Here is a 26,060-nt window from a genome sequence, read left to right on the forward strand (position 1 = left end):
ATGCACCGCTATATAGAACCCATACCATATTATTTATTTGATTAACTATTTTTTTAAAATATTTGTCCTGTTTGAATTGTATTTTAATTAATTCTTTAAAATATGTTACAAGTCACAAGTGATTTAAAAAAATGCAGTTTTTCAATCTAACTGTATTAAGGGCCTGATTCAGACTTGCTCGTTGGGCTGTGTACATTGGCTGTGTAACGAGCATTCCCATATGCTCGCGTGCGGCCACACGGAAGAAAAATCATTCGATGGTCCCTCGCCATTGAATGATTTTTCTTAAATTCACAAATAAAAGTAAGACTAGACTTACTATTACTCTAATGAGAGATGGCCGAATTCGGGGCTGGCAGTGACGTCATTTAACATCGTCCCAAGCAGGTATGGACGCACCTGCAGTCGCAGGGGCACACCCAGCATTTCTATTTAGCGTCCACCCCCTGACCGCCCATGCTAGAGTGAACGCTCCGGCAAGTGTGAAGCCCGTCGAAAGCATTAGCTCCAGGGGTTTGCATGTGCATATATTTACGCATGCGCAAACCCCAACAATCGACCAGGGTAGCAAATTCGGCCCACACCGAGTGGATCTGAATCGCCCACAAGGTTACTAATCAGGGGCGTAACTATAGCACCGCAGCCCCCGCCACCGCGGGGGGGGGGGGGGTGCTGTGCATGTGGGGGCGCCGGGGGCTGCGGTGCTATAGTTAAACCCCCCCTCAATCCCCCGCAGACTTACCTATCGCGCTGGTCCCGGCGGCTCCGTTCTTCTGCTGAGGACCACCACAAAATGGCCGCCCCCATATAGCACACAGTTCTCTGAAACTGTCTGCTGTATGGGGGCGGCCATTTTCTGGTGGTCCTCAGCAGAAGAACGGAGCCGCCGGGACCAGCGCGATAGGTAAGTCTGCGGGGGTTTGAGGGGGGGTTTGCATGGGCGGCGGGGTAGGGCTGGGCGGCGGGGTAGGGGTGCTCGGCGGGGCGGCGACGGGGGGGGGGGGGGGTGCCCCCCCCTAACGGCGGGGGGGGGGCGCCCAAAACGTAGCTACGCCACTGTTACTAATGACTACTGTGTGAGGATCATTTGGAGCATCCACAAAGTACAAACCTACTCCCAAAGCAACTGTCATTTTGGGCCAATGCTCCTGTTTGATGTGCATGCGTAGGATTGGTCAAGAACATTTGTGGTCTCCCTTTGCGAACACAAGTTGCATATTGCACACCTGCTGGCGGATATTCTAAATATTTCCCTAAATTGAGGAGCACCCCTTAATTCATGGCTACTTTTTCATGCTTTTCTAGTAAAATTCAGCTCATGTAAAGCCTCGTATTATATTAATTCTCTTTGATGTTTTTTTTTACTTACGTAGAATTGCTTCTATTTCCTACCATTTGGAAAGACCGGTTGTTACAAAAGATGTTACATTGGAAGGACTCGAAAGAGCAGAGCCGGCCCTAGCCTAAATGACGCCCTAGGCAAGATTATGGCTGGTGCCCCGTAGCACCGCCACTAGTTCCGCCTCGGACCCTGCTCCCCTTTCCCAGCACCACCAACCCCCATCATAGCAGTCATCATTTTGGTGCTCCTACCCGCAATATTTTAAATAGAAACAGTGCACTCATTCGGTGCACATCCCAAACAGGGGTGTGTTCTTGCTGGGAAGGGGCATGGCCACACAAAAGTACCCCCAATTCAAATTATGGCACACAGTAGTGCAACTTTATTCACATTATATCATGCAATGGTGTCCCTTATTCACGTTACATCACAGAGTAGTACCACTTTACCTTATATACATTACTCCTCACATTATTCACATTATACCCGTAGAAAAAAATCCTGAGAAAATATTGTATTTTAAGCACCTCCATGGCCACACTGCAACCCAGCACAAAGCAGTGTGTTCTGGGCAGAGGAGAAGAGCTGCAGCTGCTGCTGTCACTTAAGGGGAGGGGGCCCGGGGCCCCCACTGGGCCCTTCCATCAGACTTTGGCCTGGGTAATTTGTACCCCCTACCCCTTTCTCTTGGCACCCCTGATAATACCACACAGTAATGCCCCTTACACATGACACACATTATTAATGTCCTTATAACCATAATGTTTCTTACACAAACCTTTATTTATGCCCTTCATACACATAATGACACACATAATGCCCCTTACACATATGTTGCACATTATTAATGCCCTTATACACATGACACACATAATGCCTGTTACCCATATGTTGCACATTATTAATGCATTTATACATGACACACATTATGCCCCTTACACATATGCTGAACACTTTTGCACAACCCTCAGACAGCACTCACACAGCCGCTAACACTATGACCTCTGCCTCTGCTTGGATACAGATGTTTTCTCATACATCTTGCCTCAATAGGCCATGCAGCTCCTGGCCAGTTCTGCTAATGTTGGGTGCCTTTTTTGCTGAAAATCTGTCTTATTTGCATTGTTATGTGACCAGGACACAGGTCACATAACATCAAGGAGCTTCCAATGATTAAAATGATATGCGGCATGCCTATATTCTGTGTGCGACTGTGGCTGTATATGGAATGCTATGTTACAGTGATTTCCATGAATACACTATTTCATATGCAGATACAGCCTCACTCACACACAGAATATAGGCATGCTGCATATCATTTTAATCAGCAGAAGCTGCTGGTGCCCTAGGAATTCCAAATGCCCTAGGCAATTGCCTAGTTTGCCTATGCCTAAGGCCGCCTCTGCGAAAGAGGTAAATATCAGATTGTTTTACAATTGGAAAGTGATCCATGGCAATATACTGTATCTACAGATGGAGCAGCTCCCGTTGGAGATGCTCCTGGCCATAGAATTGCCATCCGCCGCCTTCTGCCACATGATGCTTGCGCACCCCGTTCCGACAGAGCCCTCCACCGCCCTTTGCAGCTCCCCCGTTGCCCCCCAGCTCCCCCTGATCCCTGCCCATCTCCATAAAGTGGAGACAGGCAGGGAAATTGCTCCCCACCGCCGTGTTGACAGGGAAATGCACGTGCATGTGAGAAGCTGGATGGAGCACCTCTCCACTGGCGATCGCCAGCTAAGGGAATCTGGCGATTCCCAGCGCTGGCTGAGAGGTGCTCCATCTGTACCTCTTGAATCGTATGTACAATGTGACAATGTGATACTGAGTTAGGCTTCTACGTGCTCTGGAATATGATAAAACTATATAAATTGTGTTCCTAAAATTAAAATGAGCCTACCTATGCACTCTCCCATATACATTCTGTAAACAATAATAAAAAAGTACACAGCAAAACCAAGAAACTGCATTTTTTCCAGCTTTGTAAATTACCCTTGTTGCAACTTGCCCGATATTAAAAAAGAAACTGATTAGACCTGATCAATCGGGTCTGAATTCATCCTCGTTTCCAATGGTCGGGGATTGCGGATGTGCGCATGTGAAAACCCCCTGGAGAGAACGCCTTTGGCGAGTTTCACAATCACTGTTGTAGGCTCACTGGGGGAGTGGGCATGGCCAGGGGATGGACACAGATGACCGCCCAGCATTTTATGGGCGGTGGGCGCAGTCATGAGAACGCTGGTCAGACACCTGCCTGTCTATGCCTACTTGGGGCGGACGGCTGACGGCTCACATGATCAGTGCCCGCCCTGAATTTGGCGGATAGTGGCCATTGGAAAAGTCAGTCCAGGCTGACTTCTCTTAGCGAACAGTGGAAAAAACATTAGATGGCGAGCAAACATTGAATTGTTTTTCCTCCGTACAGACGTGTAATGCCCCTTTCAGACCGCACATATTTACCGTTTTATTGCCATTTTTTTACCGTTTTTTAAGGTAATGTGTGCGGTCTGAAAGGTGCTGAGTGATTTTACAGTTTCCAAAAAAAACGTTTTTTGGAAACGGTAAATATGGAGGGTCCTACCCGTTTCAGACCCGTTTATTTGGTGCCTAGAACGGGTCTGAAACGGTATTCTCCTCTCCCCCCCCCCCCCAGCGCAGGGAAGGGAATGGTCGCGTTAGGGGCAGGGGGTCCCTGCAGCTCCGGGGCACTGTGTCCTGCCCGGGTTGAGAGCAGGGGGCTGCTGCACTGCGCCGAGGAGGTGAGGGGGATGGGCGGCTGTCTGCCCTGACTCACCAGTTCCGGAGCGGGGCAGCAGCGGAGTGCGGGCAGCGGGAGCGCGATTTGGATGTCCCGCTGATTCTGCGGTGGGGTGGTGGTGGGAGAGACGGTGCTGACAGTCCGACATTGGCAGCAGCGCAGGGTGTGCTGATGATGAGAGGGACGGAGAGCAGCCAGCGGTGTAGCTGATGGAGAGCGGGCAGGGGGGCGCATGGTGAGGTGATGCCCCCCATTACCTCACCATGCGCCCCCCTCCCCGCTCTCCATCAGCTGCACCTCTGGCTGCCTGCTCTCTGTCCACCAGCACACCTGCTGCCTGTGTCTCAGCGGAGGGGGGGGGGGGGGGGGGGCTTTACCGCATTATACAGTGTGTAGCTTTAACACCGCAAACCTGCTTTAGCTTTAGACCAGGTATTTACATGCTGTGTGAAAGGGGTTAAACTTGTTCTGACCTGTTTCAAAAACGTTTTAAATACCTGGTCTGAGCAGGTTTTGCAGTGTGAAAGCAGCATTAGCAACACATCCCCTCGCATGCACTTGGAGGGGCAGCGGGCGGCATTTACCTGCTCGCTAGGCTGGGAAAAATATGCAGCTTAGCAAACATGTCTGAATCAGACCCCAAGTACAATATAATTGACAACTGTTGGTTTCTGAGTTCATTCTACAGTATAACAAAACAATGTATCCAGTTATTTGTTTAACCGATTGTATTGGTTTTATTTTCCTAGTGATGTCTGACAACTAGTGTGGATAGAACTTGGTTATTTATTATTTATTTACCAGTTATTTATATAGCGCACACATATTCCGCAGCGCTTCACAGAGAATAGTTGAACATTCACATCAGTCCCTGCCCCAGTGGAGCTTACAATCTATATTCCCTACCACATGTGCATGCACACAGAGACATTCTAGGGTTAATTATGTAGGGAGCCAATTAGCCTACCAGTATATTTTTGGATTGTGGGAGGAAACCGGAGTACCCGGAGGAAACCTAAGCAAGCTGCTGGTTAGAATATACAAACTCTGCACAGTTAGGGCCATGGTGGGAATCGAACCCATGCTATCCATTACACCGTCCGTACTAGGGCCCTTATTCTGATCGGTGCGGATATTCCCGAATTCTTACGGTGCGGTCCGCACGCCACGGTGTGCTGCCGCGTGCGGCCATCGTCCGTAGAAACGCCCACGTGTCCTCCGCATTCGGACGGACTCACTCTTTAAGAACAGGGCGTGTTTACGGACGACATACAAACCATGCGTGTGCGGGAGAATCACTCCGATTCTGCACGGTATTACAGAGTATTACAGAGTATGCACGGGAATACCGCATCCGAACGGGAGGCAAGCGGTGCTTCCGCACGTAAGCGGTGTATTTACGCCAAACAACCCACTATTATGTCTATTCTGCAATACATCACATGACCCACTTATTCAATTACCTATCCTCATACAAAAATGCTTATTTGGAATTGGAATCAATTAGATGCCAATATATCCTTACAAGCATGCCTAACACATGCATTGCACACATTAACCCTTACAGCAATTGAAGTGCAATGGTTTCAATTAAAGCACTGACAAGCGTCCTATTAGTGAGTAATGAGTAAAGGAGTCGATTCTATTGGGTTCAGGTGTTAATGCTTGTAGTCATTAGGCGGTCCGTTCGCCTACCGCAGGAACGAGTGGTGTCCGCTAAGCAATACTAGCCTTTTGGACACCGCACATTTCTTCCCTTTTTGTTCGCGTGCATTCGGAGTGGTATCCGAATGCACGCCCCCCCAACATAAGTGTACTCCCCCGTGTCCGCCCATGTTTCCGCCCCGTTTTGCCCACTTTGAAACTACGCCCATGTGTCATTCCGCATGACGCCCATAATACGCCCATATTTCCCGACTGATTGCGGTGAACAGTTTTGTACGGGATTTGCCCGAACAGGTACGGTGTCAAGGCGTGGCACATGCGCGTTGCGTTCTCCACGCATGCGCAGACGCCGTAAAGACGCGATCCGAAAGTATGCGGAAAAGTACGCGTCAATCAGAATAAGGGCCTAGGTGTGTGTGTGTGTGTGTGTGTGTGTGTGTGTGTGTGTGTGTGTGTGTGAAAAATGACCATTTATTCAGAATGAAAAGGGCTTTTCCTAAATGTTTAAAGGATTTCAGGTTGACAATCATCCATTGGATATAATGTCCGTACTCCTGTAGCAGCTCTGTTGCCTCTGTGGCTGCACAGTAGATGTCTCCTGTGAATGTTAGCCTGTTCCTGGGAAAATCTATTACTGGAGTATCATTAATCTGAGGCTGCCGCCTCTGGCATTTTCTGCCTATTCTATTTTATGGGTCTTTGCTTCCCGTGCTCTGGGGGGACGCTGTTTTGCTCTCTTGATCAGCTTTGTTTAATTATCAAAATATTTGATGCAGAAAATTGACATTAGTGTTGTGCAGCTTTGGCCTCCTGTTCTCTCTCCTTATGCTACTGGGTGACATTGAGGTCCTGTGTAGGTTAGACTTTCATTAAAAACAAGCGCCAGGGTTTTACACTTATGTACACTGACTACAGCGACCCAGGTAGGGTCAGGAAAGTTTGTAAAGAAGTTTTAAAGTGTAGAAACTTGCTCGAGGCAGACATTGTAGGCTGAACCCTTCTGCCAAGGAAAACCTCTTACTGTACTTTTACCGTACTTTATTTTAGGGATTGCACCGGCCACTTTTCGGGTTGTGGGTTTTGGGTTCTGATTACCTTGAGGTTTTGGGTTCTAATGGGTTTTTGCAAAACACCTCCTAAGTGTTTTGTGTTTGGATTTTTTGGGTTTTGGTTCTGATTTTTTTGTTAAAAAAGCATAAAAACTGCTAAAATCGCAGAATTTATTTTTGCTCCTACGCTATATTAACCTCAATAACATTCATTTCCACTCATTTCCAGTCTATTCTGAACACCTCACACCTCACAATATTGTTTTTAGGGCAAAAGGTTGCACCGAGGTAGCTGGATAACTATGATAAGCCACACAAGAGTGCGGCACAAACACGTGGCTCATGTAAGAGTGGCACTGCATCGGTAGATACGGCAGTACTAGGCACCAGACAGGTAGATAAGGCAATACTAGGCACAAGACAGGTAGATACGTAAGCAATACTAATATTGTGCACCAGCAGAATTTATAATAATTAATTTTATTATTAGGTACTGCTTGGCAGTGGCACTCAGTGGCACACGTCAGTGCACCAGCAGCATGGAATTATTTTTTACAGTCCCACGCAGCACAAGTATTATTTTTTAATTAAATTAGATATAGCAGCCTAGTATGTACTAAGTAGGTACACTAGGTAGGCAGTAGCACTTCCAGTGGCAACAGTGGACTGAGTAACTAAATACTGGCAGATTCAGTGCAGGCAGCACCAGTGAACTATATATATATATATATATATATATATATATATATATATATATATATATATATATAATATATAATTAATTATTCATATATATTACAGCACAGCACCAGAGGTAGGCCCCGGCACAGAGGAGACAGTAGTACTACAAGTACACAGTTAGACTGTCCTCCTTGCTAGGGAGAGCCCACCCTAAGCAGAGATGAGAACAGAGTACACAGCAGCACTGAGGGAGACAGCCCCAGCGAATAAAATAATTACAGCACAGCACACCAGGAGTAGACCGCACAGAGGAGACAGTAGTACTACAAGTACACGGTTAGACTGTCCTCCTTGCTAGGGAGAGCCCACCCTAAGCAGAGATGAGAACAGAGTACACAGCAGCACTGAGGGAGACAGCCCCAGCGAATAAAATAATTACAGCACAGCACACCAGGGGTAGACCGCACAGAGGAGACAGTAGTACTACAAGTACACAGTTAGACAGACTAGACAGCAGCACTGAGAGACAGCCCCAGCGAATAAAAAATATTGCGCTCAAGGTCCATTTTAAGTTTAAGCCCCAGCAGCAGCACCAACACACCCTCTCCCAACCCACTACTAGACTGGAGTGAAGATGGCGGGCGCAGCAGCCACTTTTAAAGCCTCACGAAATCCGGCGCCGGGAGATGACGTTCTGGCCACGCGGACGGACCCGAGTCAGGCGGGAATCTCCGAGCGCTGCTCGGAACCGTGCTCAGAATGATGACGTCCGTGGGGGCTCGGATCTCTGGAATCCGAGTCTGCACATCTCTATTTTATTTACTTACAAATAATGGAATTTATAAACTTAACTAGACAAGTAATTCATTTAAAAATATAGCCTTCAAAGTTGTTACATAACCAGTCTGACGAGGATGAATATCTTACAAATTAAATTTTATATATATATATATATATATATATATATATATATACTATACACACACACACACATATATACACACACACACACACACACAACACTTTAATCCCATTTCGGACCCACAGAACACTAGCAGAGAAGCAGTTAAATCTTCTCACTTGCAGAACGTGCCCTGGAGCGGTAGATTTTCTGGTCAAGAGTCACAGCAGAATATTGTGCTATCAGGGACCCTGACTTTACTCTGTGACACATACCATTATTACAGCTCCAGGGACTCATTTTCTTTGCATGCCCACCCGCTGACCTAGCTTGGAAACCCAACACACATGGAAACCGAACAACAAAATAGGAAACAAAAATATAAATGGAAAAGCAGAGACCTTTCTGAGCAGAAACTTTACCATAGTGTCAGCTATTCTCACCGGCTGCGCAATCACATTATCAGACGCTGATCCTCCACAATCATTTACCGGAGACGGTTTCTTTATGCTGTTATTATCCTGCTACTTGAAATAGGCGTCCAGTATTTACATATTTATGTGATAGTCAAAGACTGTGTTTCTGCTCCTTCACTCTGTGTGTGTGTATATAAAATATATATATATATATCAAAGATATATGATGGATATCAGCGCTAACAAATAGATCTCAGTCCAGCAAATAATTGACCAATAGTTCAATGGGTCATAAAGTTCACCAAGTCCCAGAATATATTTGGACTGCAGCACCCTCAGAAAGAAGACTCCCGGGATCCTCAGGAGCAATGGAAATCTGGGTAGAAAAGAGGAACAGAGGGGCGCTCCATAGTGCATAAAACAATTTAATATTTAAAAAGGCACACAGCACATAGTACAAGTCATAGGAAATGCTCGTACCAAATAATACATCGGCTGTGGGCTGGATACCACAAGATTTTAGAAATGTTACCAGGCAAGTACAGCACACCGTCCGGAGCACAGTCGGGATACACGCGGCCCACGCTGCTTCTCTTTAGGGGATAAACAGCGTGCCGGGTCCTTCTGAGGACAGACGGAGGGAGGACAGCCTGGAGCAGACAGCGAGCGTCACCGTAGCCACGCCCCTACGCGTTTCGTGATAACACTTCGTCAGAGGGCGTGGTCTAGGTGCGCTCGCTGACCCATAGAAAAAGCTGGAAACATCCAATGAGCACAAACCCACGGATGACAGACATCGTCATCAGCCAATACAAGCACTGTCTATCAACAAACATTGCCTAAAGATAGCCGGCCAATCCATAAGCCACTACCATGATAGACATTACTAATGTCCTATCAGAGCTCAGCCCTAAGGCATAAGTATCTATGACGTGCACGTCATAGATACTTATGCCTTAGGGCTGAGCTCTGATAGGACATTAGTAATGTCTATCATGGTAGCGGCTTATGGATTGGCCGGCTATCTTTAGGCAATGTTTGTTGATAGACAGTGCTTGTATTGGCTGATGACGATGTCTGTCATCCGTGGGTTTGTGCTCATTGGATGTTTCCAGCTTTTTCTATGGGTCAGCGAGCGCACCTAGACCACGCCCTCTGACGAAGTGTTATCACGAAACGCGTAGGGGCGTGGCTACGGTGACGCTCGCTGTCTGCTCCAGGCTGTCCTCCCTCCGTCTGTCCTCAGAAGGACCCGGCACGCTGTTTATCCCCTAAAGAGAAGCAGCGTGGGCCGCGTGTATCCCGACTGTGCTCCGGACGGTGTGCTGTACTTGCCTGGTAACATTTCTAAAATCTTGTGGTATCCAGCCCACTGCCGATGTATTATTTGGTACGAGCATTTCCTATGACTTGTACTATGTGCTGTGTGCCTTTTTAAATATTAAATTGTTTTATGCACTATGGAGCGCCCCTCTGTTCCTCTTTTCTACCCAGATATATATATATATATATATATATAATTTGTCCAATGGTCCCCATTACTCTGGTATAGTCTTCAGCTGGGCAATCCTGCTCCAATTGCCTCTCCCTGAGGTGTGAGCCTCAATAATATATTTCCAAAATAAAGGATGGCACTCATAAACTCACCAACAGGTATCTTTATGTTTACACTTTAACAAACTTAAACCTTAACTTAACACTAAAATAAGACACAGACATAAGTGCTGGCATTTCAAAATGAATGTCAAAATTTCTTAATTGACAACTTGACTATTAACTATAGATGGTGGCAGCACTAAAGAACGGTCAGGGGAAAAGGGGTAGCATCACCATACCATGTGTGAATGGTACAGTATGGTGGTAAAGAAAGGTCATTTGTGTATACAGATGGAACCGGCCTAATCTTTGCAGGGGCTGGCGAAAGTATTGCCAAGAGGCTCCCGCCAGAAGCGAGCGTGCTCGAGACACTCGTGCGCCACGTGGCAACGGAGCTTGCCCCAGGTCCCCACCACCTCCCCCGCATCACCGCCAGTCCCCCTCGCCGCCCCGGGACCCCCCCCCGAACCCAGCCGACAACGGGCGTCCCAGTCCCTATCACCGGCGCTCGCCAGAGGAGAGGATCCGGCTCCATTTGTAGGTAGTAGTATGTAGATAGTAGGTGCGCTCTCCTGACATTGATTGTCATTAGAGTTGATCACCAGCGGTGTGTGAACGACAAGATTAACTGGAATTCTGTCACCTAATGTTCTGCTGTATAAGATGTATGTTTTATATGTGATTTATATTGTTGTGTGGTATTATTGTTACTGCTTATATGGTATATGTATGTGTCCTCTCTTTCTCTTTTATCTGCAGGGCTGACAGCGCCAGTCCGGATGGGATCTGTTGTGAAATATATATCTTATATATATATCATACTAGGTTATTCATCGTGCCCTCCGGGCGCTCTTCACACCGTCTTGAGGAGCTTCGCCCCCATTAGAAGTAGAAATATATGTGAGTGTGCGATATAGGGCAGTATTCAATGAGAATACTGACGACGTGCAGCGAATCCTGTTTAGGATTCGCTGCACATTCGCCACTGCTCGCTGCGTTCCGGAGCCTCGCCGGCTCCAGTATTCAACGAGTGAGGGGCTCACTGCCCCTGACTGGCGAATTTTAACTCCTGCGGCGATGCCGCAGGGAGCCTGAGGACGGTGGCAGGCAGGGAGATGGAAGTCTCCCTGCCTGCCCCAGAACGTTTGTGGGGGAGAGGTGGGCTCCCCGGGTGCCAGGCAGCACAGGCTGCCCCCCGGGGGTGCCAGCAGGGGACCGGGTATATTCACTACACCCGATCATGCATATGTAATGATCGTGTGCAGTGAATATATGAATATCTAATGAGAGGCTCGGCTCCGGCCCCCTGCTGGCTGGTCTGTGTAAAAAAAAAAAAAAAATAGCATGCCCCTCCTCAGAATAAAATTCCTGATTTTTTGACACCAAATGTAAAAAACAAAACACTTTATTTTAAAATTTCACATTCCACTTCACCATAAAAAGATAGCGATTACTACCCGGTGAATCATGGCGAAAAAAACCTTGAAATGTATTCGCCATCTGGTCATTGAATAGGGTGATTCACCGTTTTAGTCAAAAATTCGCCTTACAGCACAAAATCGCCATAAAAACATGGCGAATCAGCCTCATTGAATACCGCCCATAGTGTAATTTGATGAATAATGTGCGTAAAGTGCATTAATGTTTACATTTTTAATGTTGCATGCAATGGGTGGGTGTGTGTGTATTACAGGCATGGATGTGTGTGTGTGTACTTGTGAGTTTTGTAGGGATGGATATGTGTGTGTGTGTGCGCGCACGTGTGTGTGTGTATAGTTGTGAGTATTGGAGGCATGGATATGTGTGTGTGTGTATTTGTATTTGTGAGTATTGGAGGCATGGATGGTGTTTGTGTAGTTGTGAGTATTGTAGGTAAGGAGGTGTGTGTGTGTGGTTGTGAGTATGGGAGGCAAGGATGTGTGTGTGTGGTTGTGAGTATTACAGGCATGGATGTGTTTGTGTGTACTTGTGAGTATTGTAGGCATGGATATGTGTGTGTGTGTGTGTGTGTGTGCACGTGTGTGTGTGTATAGTTTTAAGTATTGGAGGCATGGATATGTGTGTGGTGTGTGTGTGTAGTTGTGAGTACTGTAGGCAAGGATGTATGTGTGTGTGTGTGTGTGAGTATTGAACGCATGGATGGGTGTGTGTAGTTGTGAGTATTGGAGGCATGGATGGATGTGTGTGTGTGTGTGTGTGTGTAGTTGTGAGTATTGGAGGCATGGATGTGTGTGTGTGTGTGTGTGTGTGTGTGTGTGTAGTTGTGAGTATTGAAAGCATGGATGTGTGTGTGTGTAGTTGTGAGAATTGTAGGCATGGATGGATGTGTGAGTGTAGTTGTGAGTATAGGAGGCATGGATGTGTGTGTGTGTGTAGTTGTGAGTATTGAAAGCATGGATGTGTGTGTGTACTTGTGAGTATTAGAGGCATAGATGTGTGTGTGTGTGTGTTATGGCTGGGTTTGTGTGTGTATAACAGGCATTGTTTGTGTGTGTACTTGTGAGTATAGTAGGCATGGATGTGTGTGTGTGAAAGTTCTAGATGTTGCTGCTACGGGCCTGATATGGGAACGCACACAATATAGTGTGAGATGTGAGATGAGATGAGAGGTGTGTTGAAAGATCAGTTGGTGGTGTAGTGCAATGTGGTGTAAACCCAGCAGGTCCCGGGTGGAGATAGAAACCCAGCCAATATTAATGGGAGTAGAGGTGTGTTTGAAGAGGTGTACTGGCCTAAGATTGTTTGGTATGGGGCGCTGGGTGCCACGCAGCAGGTACTGGTGTGAAATGGAAGGTACTGTAGCTGTGTGTGGAGATTAGTTGGTGGTGTAGTGGTATGGGGTGGTGGGTAGTACTTACAGATGGGTGGATAGAGTTGTGGTTGCCACAGGAGGTCTGGGAAAGTTGCGATTGGTGGCAGCAGGTCCTGGAGGGTAGCGCTTGTTGGCAGCAGGTCCTGGAGGGTGTTGTGTGTTGGCAGCAGGTCCTGTAGGTCGGCGGTTGTCAGGCGAAAGTAGTGGAGGGTGGCGTTCAGCAGCAGCAGGTCTGAGAGAGTGGATTGCGGCCAGAATAAAGAGGGGGTGGGTGTGGCTTAGCTGAGTAAGTGCTAGAAGGCAGGGTGCGTGTGCTGCAGGACATTTAACTTCCCTGGGCATCTCACCGTGGCCTCTGAATGTCCTCCTTATTAATGTGAGCGCAGCAGGACCCCTGGTGTGCTGCTGGGCATGTCATCTATCCCCAAACCCTGTCCTGCTAGTCCTGCTGAGTGTGAACGCAGCGGGACCCCTGGTGCGCTGTTCTGTGAGTGCAGGAGGACCCCTGGTGCGCTGGTGGGCATGTCATCTATCCCCATGCCAGCGCAGCGGGACCCCTGGTGCGCAGTTCTGTGAGCGCAGGAGGACCCCTGGTGCGCTGGTGGGCATGTCATCTATCCCCATGTCAGCGCAGCGGGACCCCTGGTGCGCTGTTCTGTGAGCGCAGGAGGACCCCTGGTGCGCTGGTGGGCATGTCATCTATTCCCATGTCAGAGCAGCGGGACCCCTGGTGCGCTGTTCTGTGAGCGAAGGAGGACCCCTGGTGCGCTGGTGGGCATGTCATCTATCCCCATGTCAGCGCAGCGGGACCCCTGGTGCACTGTTCTGTGAGCGCAGTGGGACCCCTGGTGCGCTGTTCTGTGAGCGCAGCAGGACCCCTGGTGCGCTGGCGCTCCGCTCTGTTAGAGGATGACTACAGGCGCCGGGTGACGGTGGGTACGTGAGTGGCAGCTGGGGGTGGCAGGCAGCGGGTGAGCGTGCTGAGGCTGCTGATCTGTGCGTGGGGTTGTGCGCTGGATGGGGCGTAGTTGACCTGTTGTAATGTGTCCAGTGAGCGAGGCGGGGTGGGGGGGGCGGGGCGCGGTGTGTAGCAGTGGGGCGGTGTTTGACCGTGAATGGGTGGTGATGGTGAGTGTTGGAAGAGGAGGGGGCGGATGTTGTGGGAGGCAGTAGTTTAGGAGGATTGTGTTGGGGGTGGGTGCGGTGTGTAGCCGTGGGGCGGGGTTTTTGTGTGTATGGGCGGTCCTGGGGAGTGGAGGGCGAGGAGGGGGCGGATAGCTGTGGAAGCTGCTGTGTAGGACGGAGGGTTGTGTAGAACGGAAGAGGGCATGTTTTGCATTGTGGCTAATGGTGGCATAGGCGTGCGCACAGGGGGTGCCAGGGGTGCACAGGCACCTCCTAATGACAGCCCCCCCCCTCCTCCGTGCGCACGCCAATGGTGCCTTTCCCCCCGCACCCCGCACAATTGCAGTAGCGCAGCAGCGAGGATGCTGTGCTCGGACAGGCTGGCTGCTCTCTGAGCACTGAAGTGCTGTGGTCACAGTGAGGATGCGACGCCAGCGTGCGTGCCCGGGCACGCAGGGGATACCGAAAACAATGTGATATGTGCGGACGGGTTGCTCCTCCTCCCGGTCAGCATTACAACAGGCAGCCAATCACGAGGCTGCCTGTTGCTGAATGGGGGGCGGGCCAGAAGACACTGCTCAGACACGAGTGATCTGAGCAGTGAACTGAACTGGAGAGGAGGACTCATGAATGACGCTGGTAGCAGCAAGACTCCAAGCCAAGCCATAGGTAAACTAATTTAAGGGGAGTAGGGGCACATAAATATTAGAGCATATCATACAGTAATATAACAGAAGAACTAAATTATCTTACAGTGTGTGTGGCGGGGGGGGGGGGGGGGGGGGGGGGGGGGGGGGGCGGGGCGGTGGGTGTGGAGGCTGCCAACATTTAAATAACAGAATTACAAGGAGGGGGTTGTTATATACTAATAAAACTACAGGGAGGTAGCAGGGCCTGATAAATCAGCAGTGCCTGCTGAGCTGCTCACACTGGTACTGATGAACATTTGAAATAAGGTGCCTGTCTGCCAGCCTGTCAGAGCTGGCGGATCGCCAGCCAGAGTTAGCGATTGGCTGTCAGGCGGCAAGCTTTGATTGAGCCAGCACCTTATTTCAAATATCCATCAGCGCTGGTGTGAGCCGATCAGCAGCATAGGTGCTGAGCGCACACCACACAGGGCCATGGCAGTAAGCGTTCTCCTTCCCTCTTCTCTCCCTTCCTGCACTAATATGGAAAGGATAAGTAATGGGCATTATGTGTGTGGCACTGTACCAATTGCCCATATTTTACAAAAAATTCTTAAGCCCTGGCATAATATGTAATGGGCATTATGTGTGATGGGAATTATGGTGTGTGGCATTATGTGGACTGGGCATTACTGTGTATGGCATTTTGTGTAATGTGCATTAGAGTTTGTGGCATTATGTGTAATGGGCATTACAATGTAATCGTTAGCAGCGCGCCTTCGGCGCTGTCCTTATTTCTGCTATGTGGGGGGGGGGGAGATTAATTATGAAGAGCATATACAAAAATAAGTCACCTATTAAGTTTGCATTGATGCGTTGATGGACACGCCCAGGAGGCGGTGATGGACACGCCCAGTAGGCGGTGATGGACACGCCCCCTCCAATGGTGCACCCTCTAAGAAAATGGGCTGCGCACACCTATGAATGGTGGCTATGGGCCTGTCAATCACCCGTGGAAGCCCGCCCACCGTTAGCTAGACTAATTGTGAGTGACGGATCTGGCTAAATATATAAGAGATATATATGATACAGAAATGTGATCACTCTATACAATAATTTATCCCTTGAAATAATAAAGATTCAAATAAAAACATAAAATACAAACATTTACAACACATTGTCCACTTTTTTTACTGGTATTCTTATATGTTCTTTCTGAGTTTTACACGGGTATATGGATGAGAAAAATACCTTTGAGTTTCGTCCTTAGGACTTCATCAGGGGTAAAATCAATAATCGGTGGAATAAGATCCTATCTATAATGCTTCAGGGACAATCTTATGTAGCTAAGCTTCACTTTGGATCATAGCATAAGTCGTTCAGTAGTAAAATGTGGGATTTTATGGAAAAACACTCCAATAGTATCAATTTTATTAATATAGAATACACTTAGGACACCAAGACATATCGAGGATAAACTATTGGTAGAGAATAGTTTCTGTGACTAAAGCTGGGTACACATATATACAATTGTCGGGCTGTTCTTCCGTTCTGGGTCGGACAGCCGTTCAATTGTATATGTGTGTACGCTGTCCTGTACGAGCGATAAACGGCAAAAAACTGTCTTGACCGTCCATACTCGGTCGATCGACGGTTCTTTGCTGTTTAATTTTCATCCGACAGGACGGCCCCATATCGGTACAAAAGTGCAGTGTGTACACACGTTCGACCGATATGCTGCCGTCCTTGCGACTACACTGCCAAAGCTGGAACGCCCATGTGGGCATTCCAGCTTTGACTGAAAAAAAAAAAAAAACAGCGTGGGGTCCCCCCCACAGCCGTAACCAGCACCAGGCTGAAAGAGCCGGGGCTGGTATTAAAAAATCAGGATACCCGACAAATAGGGCTTCGCTGATTTTTTAAAACCAGCCCCAGTCTCCAGGTCCGGGGCTGGTACCCAAAATACGGGGGACAAAATGACTAGGGGTCCCCCGTATTTTAAGAACCAGCCCCAGGCCAAACCAGCCAGCAGGGTAATGCCACAGCCGGGGGGAGACTTTTTATACAAGTCCCCCCGGCCAAAGCATTCAGCCCTCTGACCGGTAAGCCTGGCCAGGGGTCCTGGGGGAGTGGGGACCCCCCCAATTAGGGGTTCCCCCCCTCCAGGACTTACCTGACCAGGCTGAAGCCTGGTGCTGTCCTCCATGCCCCTGGGCGGTGGGCAGCGAGCTGATTTCAGTTTAAAAAATAGATGAATAAACTATTGTTTTAAACTGTGGAACTATGAGTCCCAGCAAGCCTACCCTGCAAGCTGGGACTTGGAGAAACACAAGTCCCAGCCTGCGGGGCATTAAAGGGCCCGCTGGGTCTTGTAGTTCCACAGTGAAAAAATAGTTAAATAAATACACACTGACACATTAGAAAAATAAAAGTTTAATACATACATACATTACACAAACACACTGATACTTACCTATCTTGATCCCGTAGGTAGGTCCCAGGGTCCGGGGCTCCAGGGCTGAAGAGTCCGGGGTCCTGGATCCGTAGTAATCCAAAGGGGTACCTGGGGAAGGAAATCCTACTCACCTGCTCCTGTGGCGACCACCTCGGCATCTTCTGTTCAAGTAGAGCTGCTCCCGGCTGCTGTGGTACCCGCTCTGCCTCCGCTGTATACTAGAGACGCAGAGATCCTTCTCTTTCTCGGCTCCTGATTGGCCAGAAATCATTCTGAGCAGAGACGCCGAGGAAGAAGGATCTCTGCGTCTCTAGTATACAGCGGAGGCAGAGCGGGTACCACAGCAGCCGGGAGCAGCGCTACTTGAACAGAAGATGCCGAGGTGGTCGCCAGAGGAGCAGGTGAGTAGGATTTCCTTCCACAGGTACCCCTTTGGATTACTACGGATCCAGGACCCCGGACTCTTCAGCCCTGGAGCCCCAGACCCCGACCAGCCCCGGAACCAAGCCACCGGACCGGACCTAGGGACCTACCTACGGGATCAAGATAGGTAAGTATCAGTGTGTTTGTGTAATGTATGTATTAAACTTTTATTTTTCTAATGTGTCAGTGTGTATTTATTTAATATTTGTTTTTCTGTGGAACTACAAGTGCCAGCGGGCCCTTTAATGCCCTGCATGCTGGGACTTGTGGTTCTCCAAGTCCCAGCATGCGGGGAGGCTTGCTGGGACTCACAGTTCCACAGAAAAAGACAATAGGTTTTTCATCTATTTTTTACACCTAATCAGCCCGGTGGCCACCGCACAGGGCCACCGGGGACAGCACCAGGCTTCAGCCTGGTAAGGTAAGTCCTGGAGGGGGGGACACCCCTTTATTGGGGGGGTCCCCACTCCCCCAGGACCCCTGGCCAGGCTGACCGGTCAGAGACCTGAATGCTTTGGCCGCGGGACCTTATATAATAAGTGTCCCCCGGCTGTGGCATTACCCTGCTGGCTGGTTTGGCCTGGGGCTGGTTCTAAAAATACGGGGGACCCCTGGTCATTTTGTCCCCCGTATTTTGGGAACCAGCCCCGGACCTGGAGCCTGGGGCTGGTTTTAAAAAATCAGCAAAGCCCTATTTGACGGGTTTACTGATTTTTTAATACCAGCCCTGGCTCTTTCAGCCTGGTGCTGGTTACGCTGTGGGGGGGACCCCACGCTGTTTTTTTTTTAATAGGTAAAAGGGTGACTGCTATAATTATGCCCTTACCCAGCCCATTATGATCATTTTGGTCACATGTGACGTGTCAATAGCCCAAATCGAGACAGTGTGTAGACAATCTTTTTCTTGCGTCTGTTTGGACGGGAGTACATCAGACGTCGCAAGTAAAATTGTACAGGTGTGTACGCGCGTGTCGGCTGTTGTTTGTGGACGGTCCGACGGGAGTACGGTCGGCCGAACGGTTGCAAAAAATAAGGATTGTATAGATGTGTACCCAGCTTAACACTCCAATATACTGTTTTCGTTAGCATAGGTTCCGTAATTATATATGCGCCATAACGGAAATTGATTATCAGTAGAACTTATAGATATGATTCCAGAACATTGATCCCAGTATTAAAAGTTTCACTATGACGTACTGTGCGATAAGGTGCCGCGGGAGCGCGCACCTCAAAGTAAGGAACGCACAGCCCGGCATCGGGCCGTGTATGGGCAGCTTAATACCTTTTAGAAACAGGAAAACTTCCATGAGAATGTTTCTTTTTTGTTAAAGCAGCTGAGTAAAGGCCCAGCTCAGGTGTTTGGCCTCACAGAGGGCTAATCAGCACTTGCAGCTATGCAATGCCCATGTAGAGCTGCTGGACTGATCAGTGTGAGCAGACTGCCTGGGGAGACTGCAAAATCTCTGTGAGAGGAACAAGCTTTCTGATGCAAGTAAGCTATCCAGTAGTGACTGGAAAATGTAGTGTTTTGTTTAGAGATAGTTACAGTAGGTATATCCTGTGTGTAGTTAGTGGCAGACAGGCAAGGTATTTTATTTTGTTGTTTATTTTTATTTTCTGCTGAATAAAACTGGTTGCGGCCAGTTGCACCCCAAAGACTGGACTTGTATGATTTCTCAGCTGCTGCTTGCTGCCTTCTACCCCAGCAAAAGGCATCCAGTTCCCCTACAGTATTACAATATATATATATATATATATATATATATATATATTTGGGGTTGTAGAATCGGCACTCCATCTCTTATTGAGATATTGCCCTATGTGCCTCATGTAGAATGTAGATTGCATAGTCCTTGGAAAAATATGTGGCACTCCACGGGTCTTTGTAAAACAATTGCAGGTATTTATTTATCAAGCATATGTCAAAAAGTAACAATTACAGCATAGCACAGCGGCCAACGTTTCAATGCCTGCCTGGCATTTTCCTCAAGGCCTGCCTGCTGTCTCAAAGCTGCATAATTCAGCAAATGTACAATGCGATTCAAACAGGGTAACATTATAACTCACTATTTAAGTGCTTACCTCTCCTCTCAGTGATGCCCGGCGGCTGGGTGCAGGGCGGTGCTCGCATCCAGTGTGGTGTGCGGCTCCACTCCACTGACGTCATCCCCACCGGCCAGGTTGTCATGACAACCTCCCTTAGCGTCAGACAGCGTCCCCAGCCGCAGTGCGTCTCCTGTGTGAGACAAGTATACAATGTTACTAAACGGAACAGTCACTATTAGTGTGCGATTGGCAACATTACATTTCTAAGAGTGCTGGCAATGGAAGATATTGGCAACACAGATATCTGATGTGCTGTGATCTCACAAGGGGATTTTCAAAGTATATACAATGCCCCCTATAGTGCTGCCTTTTACCCCAGGAAAAGGTATCCAATTCTCCTACAGTGTTCCAATACTGTATATATAAATATATATATATATATATATATATATATATATATATATATATATAATAGAATATATTAATAAACCCGCTCTAAGCAAATGCTTCCAAAGCTAATCTGCTACCTTGTGAATAGCTCCGTGTTTGTCCATGTGTGTGAGAGAGAAAGAGATCTAGTTTCACTCGCTGCCAACAGATGGCAGTGTTTCGGAGACACAGAAATGGACGCTAGACTGTCATATATATTTATATGATATTTGTGTGAAAATATTTACAGTACGTGTATTTCATAGGCTTATACATAGCTTGAAGGATCTGGACTAGGAATGCCAATCCTGGGTAATTTTTTCAATCCCGGGATTCAGGATTGAAAAATTATTGGGTTGAATGATGGGTGATAACTATTTTCCTACCATGTCACACAATGTTCATACTGTAGGTGACAAGTGATGAATGATGGGTGATGACTAGTTCCCTACCACATCACGCCATGTTCATACGGTAGGTGACAAGTGATGAATGATGAGTAATGAATTATGGGTGAAGACTAGTACCTATGACTCGTCACTCTACATTTATGCTGAAGGTAACACGTGATGAATGATTAGTAATTAATGATGGGTGATGATACCTAGTTACTTCATGTTTATTGGTGGCAAGTAATTAATGATGAATGAAAACTAGTTCCTTTTATGTGACACTCCATGTTCATATGTGACCAGTGATGAATGATGAGTAATGAATGATGGGTGATGGCTAGTTCCCCATTGCATGTTACTCCACTTTCATGGCTGAGAAGTAAGGAACAATGAGTAATAAAAGATTGGTGATCACAAGTTCACAATCAGGTGTCACTCCATGTTTATACAGTAGGGGTGACTTGCCATTCATCGCTCATGGTTTGTCCTTCACCATTCCTGGCTTGTTTCTCATCAGTCTTGGGTTGACCCTTATCTCTCATGGCTTGTCCTTTATCTCTCATGACTTGCCTATGATCATTAATGGCTTGTCATACATCACATACGGTTTGTCACTCATCACTCATGTCTTGCTCCTCATCACTCATGACTTGTCCGTCATCTCTCATTGGGTTGTCCCTCATCACTTTTTCCTCAATGCTTAATACTTGTAGCTTTCTGCTCATGGCTCAACACGATCAAACATTACAACTCATGCTCCCTCTTCACACACTGCACACTTATGCTATTCAGATTTGCTTGTTTTAATTGGTCAAATGAAAGTCATAAAATGGACACTGTACAGTATAGGTTAAACATCACTTAAAGGAAAAAGTGGAATTACTACTAAAATGTTCACTCCAAACTGCCTTTGGGGTTTTAGTCAACTTTCCTGCATTCCATTTATACACCTGCTGAGTAAACCTTTTATCTGGGTAGAAAAGTACACACACGTGTTTGTGTGTGTGTGTGTGTGTGTGTGTGTGTGTGTGTGTATGGGGGTGGGGGGGCAGTCTCTTCCTAAACGATGAAACTACCCTCCAATTGTATAAAGCCATATAACAGGAACAGTACTGTAACTCTACACTGCCAGCATGATAATAGTAAATTAATGACTAAACAACATACAGTATGTCTGAGCCTTTTAAAACAATGCAGGATTTTACATTCAGGATATATAGACAATTAGGCACAAAAGAGGAAGGAAACTATAAACAGGTTTTTCTTTGTATATATTATTGTTTAATTGCTTATACTCCTCGTTAAATGTTCATTTTAAATTCATTTTAAAGTCAAATAATATTTTTGACAGGTGACTATTACAGTATATCTAGGTCTCTGTTCTAAATGGACCATGTGACAAAAATGGGAGGGGCTACTTCTTGAATACAAGGTCCATCTTGTCTTTTGTTAAACTTAACTACAACACATTTAAAATAACTGTCGAAGATAATGTATTATCTTCCAACTATACAGGAGAACATACTGTAAGAATCTAAACCATTGTCCCGTATACATTGCCACCAAAGTTTATTCCATTGATCATTGTACGAGGGTTTGAACATGTGGGGTCATCTGAAGTTGGCTACACAAGAGTTCCGAACATTAAGACACATTGTTCGCCATTAGCAAAGAGGACAAGCCATCTGATTCTTGTTTGAATCCTTTCTACCGAGGTCATTCTCTTGTGCCAAGCACTGAAAGATTTACTTTGGCTATTGGTGTGGTATAGAAAGGATATGAATGTGTGGCTCTCTTCCAGAGTTAAGTGAACTGTGAATGCTCTGATGGAACGAAGAGTTTAGCATAGAAAACGTGAATTTGTGTACAGTCACTGCAGACAGGAGCCGTCACGCTAACAGATCAGAGCTATGATAGCAGGGTCAGGATACTGGCTGGATTTGATGGTAACGGGAGGTGGACTCATTATGGTGGCAGGGGTGATGCCTGTGATCCTCTATGCTTTGGATATGTACAGTATAACACACAACATAACATTACAGTAGAGAATATAATCATGTGGAGTTTGTTGTGGAAAACTCTTATGCAAAGTAGTCAAGTACTGTAAAGGGAAAAGATACGAGGATGGTAATTTAATTTATAAAAACATTGGTAATGTTGGAAGAATTTATGAACTTTCCTATGGAGGTCAGCATTTGAAAAAAAAATAAAAAAAAATTCAGTATAGCTGTGCAAAAGAAGAATCATGATTAATATTTTGAAAGACAATCTTTGGTATTTGAATGGGATGTGATTTTGTGGTTCACACCTTAAATATATGCTACCAACTGTTAAAATATTTCCTAATGTGATTCCTTACTTGGAAACCCAGAGGCTAGTAAATGCGATAGTTTCCTTCTGGGTTTTACACTTTCACTGTGGTGTTGTTCCAAACAATTACAGTATATTACATTACTGCATAATTGCCTACCTCAATTGTCTCCTCTCCGGGGGAAGCCCGGAAAGGAGACTCGGTGCTGCTTATCCGGGGGGGCAGGGCTTGTCATCAGTAAGCCATGCCTACATTAAGCCATGTCCCCATTCCGATAAATGTTGTGATTCACTGCAAATCACGTCATTTAGTACCACCCCCTCCCCAAAGAGCTGCAAATGCCTGTATTTGACTGGCAGAGGGAGGGGATGCAGGGCCCCTGCTAAATGTGGGAGGCTTGCCCATCCTTCCATGGGGCTGGGAGGGGAACCCAAATTCCAGGACCGTCCTGGCCATTCCAGGAGGGTAGGTAAGTATGCATTATTTTCTCTAATGACCACAAAGTCAAATACATCAGCATAAATATGGCATTGTACCATGAGAAAGCACAATGATGTATGAATTACTGTATTGATCAACTATTTTTTATAGTGTCAGGCAACCAGTTACCACACAGAAACACAGGAAGATGAATGTGCACATTTTAAACCACTAAGGACACTGGTAATCCTAATAGTTTTAATAAACTCCACAAAATGGAGTAAAATTTGGTTTCCTAGCACACTTTTGGCAATATAATTTGTTAGCATTAGTTAACATAGGTAAGTCCTGAACAAATGTATACAGTATGTCAGTATTAGTGTAAACCCCGCAGCCATGACCGCTGTTTAGCACTTTCACAGCAAGACCCCACTCCTTCCTCTATTGCGCTTCCCCAGGGACAACCAGATCCTGTGGTGCAAAGCTTCACCTATAATAGACACGTTTGAAGGGACTAACTAGGTCCGCCCCAACTTCGGTGCCATTAGGTCTTACGTAGTACAAGGATCTGGAATTCCCTGGACGTAGGCAAGAGGAGATCAAACTAAAGGTCTACAAGCAAAAGGAAGGAAACTAAATAACAAGCAACCTTTTCGCAGCAATGGAATATACTGTGACCTCATCGCAAATTATCTGATAAACCTGTGCACCACACAATCTCAGGGGATGTAGACCCCGCAATACACAAGGTAAATACACCATACAAATATACAATAGCAAAATACTCAACACAATAAACACGAAAATAACACCACACAATTAAATGGTGACTACATGTAGAAAACAGGGAACTCACGGGCCAATGAACCAGTCTGTGGGCAAAGTCACCAGTAGGTGGCCGAGGCAATGGAACCACAAGACGTTGTGGAGAAGGTGAATGACTGGCGCCTGCAAAGATAACTGACAAGCAGCTTTGAGCTGTATCAGAAGCTAGCACCGGCATCTGCAGCTAGGCCTGACTTCTTTATAAAGAAGTTACTGGCCAATCCCTTGTGGCCAGCCAGACCAGGCTCCCAGTCCCCTAATAGCAGCACCTGCTGTTTGGCACACATACAGCGGCATCAGCCAGGACTAATAGCCATGTCACTTGGCGTCATCGGTTGCTAGACAACCTTCTGGAGTGGAGACTGGCGGCAGAAGTGACCCGCTGGGCCTGTTGCCTAGCAATGATAGGGACCCAGCACTTCCTCCAGCTACTGTGGGTGAGGTTGCCAGAGAACTGTGCCTTCCGCTGGTGGAAGTCTCCGCCCACAAGATCCCGGGGATCCGCAGCTGAGCGCAGGTACAGGTCCCCGGATCCTAACAATTAGGGATGTTAAGGACATCTGGAGCCACCACTGTTGGCAAACATGAGCTACTGCCCAATAATATCAGCCCATCATCCACCATTCTCCTCCTACAAAGGAACCCCCCCTGTTTGTAGGTCAATACGAATGAAATACAGGGTTAGCGAAAAATAAGTTACCCACTTCAGAGGGCTCTTAAGTGAGTTCTGCTGCACTGAATGAGAGAAAATGTAAACTACAGATAATTCAAAAGATGCGCTAATCATTTGTTAATTAAAAATGTTTATTTCGTCATTTCGCCAAAAGGTGCCACTATAGCACACAAATAAATGTTCAATAGGCTTATACTTTGTAATGTCCAATAACCTGCACATACATTTTTAATATAGTATGCTTGTTCAGTATATGTAAGCTCACACATCCGCTCGCATGCGGCCACACAGAGGAATAATCATTCGATGTTTACTCACCATCGAATAATTTTTTCCTTTGTTTGTTGTGAAAAGCCAGGACTTACCTTTAATTTAGACTCTACCTAAGCAGGCAGGGGCACGCCTACCTTTGCTGGAGTCCGCCCAGAATTTGTATGGGCACATCCACCTTTTTTCTGAGCACACCCATGAAATGATGGTCAGACCCCAGTGGACGCCATCCAGCGCCTCGCCAAAAAGAAACTTGCAGTCAGGGCATGCATTCAAAGACCATCCAGGTATCTGTGGCATACATGGCATATTTTGAAAAAGCATGGCAGAATATGTATGTGGTACCTAGAGGTGCAGACGTGTATGGCTACATCTGAGAGGCGCGTCATACAATGACTTACACCCAAATGGAGATGAGCTACAAAGCAGTGAGTAAGATCTACTGTACTTTTTGAAGACACTATGTGTCAGGGCTTGTCCATGTATTGTGTTTTACAAGTGGTTCCATATACTTTAAGTGGCCATGAGAAACCTTATTTAAAAAGCATGTAGCCATTGGGATCATTGTGCCTTATAACCAATCCAAGGAAATGGCATGGATGTTCCCATATGAATGTACATATCTTTCTTTTCCCGAAAGAAATGTACTGTAACAGCAGCATAATGTGGCTTTGGTGCATTTAGGGAGATTTCATAGACTCTGCAGGGAGTCAAGGAGATCGCTGCTATTTCAGGGAGTCTCCTGCAGAATGCAGGAGGGTAGACAACTATGATCTCAGATGACCTTCCATCACCAGGCTATATTTAAGGAACATTTTTTTATTCCGTTCAACATTAAACAAGTA

Source organism: Crinia signifera, chromosome 19 (genome assembly GCF_055691185.1).
Source record: "Crinia signifera chromosome 19, ASM5569118v1, whole genome shotgun sequence".
Taxonomy (NCBI): domain Eukaryota; kingdom Metazoa; phylum Chordata; class Amphibia; order Anura; family Myobatrachidae; genus Crinia; species Crinia signifera.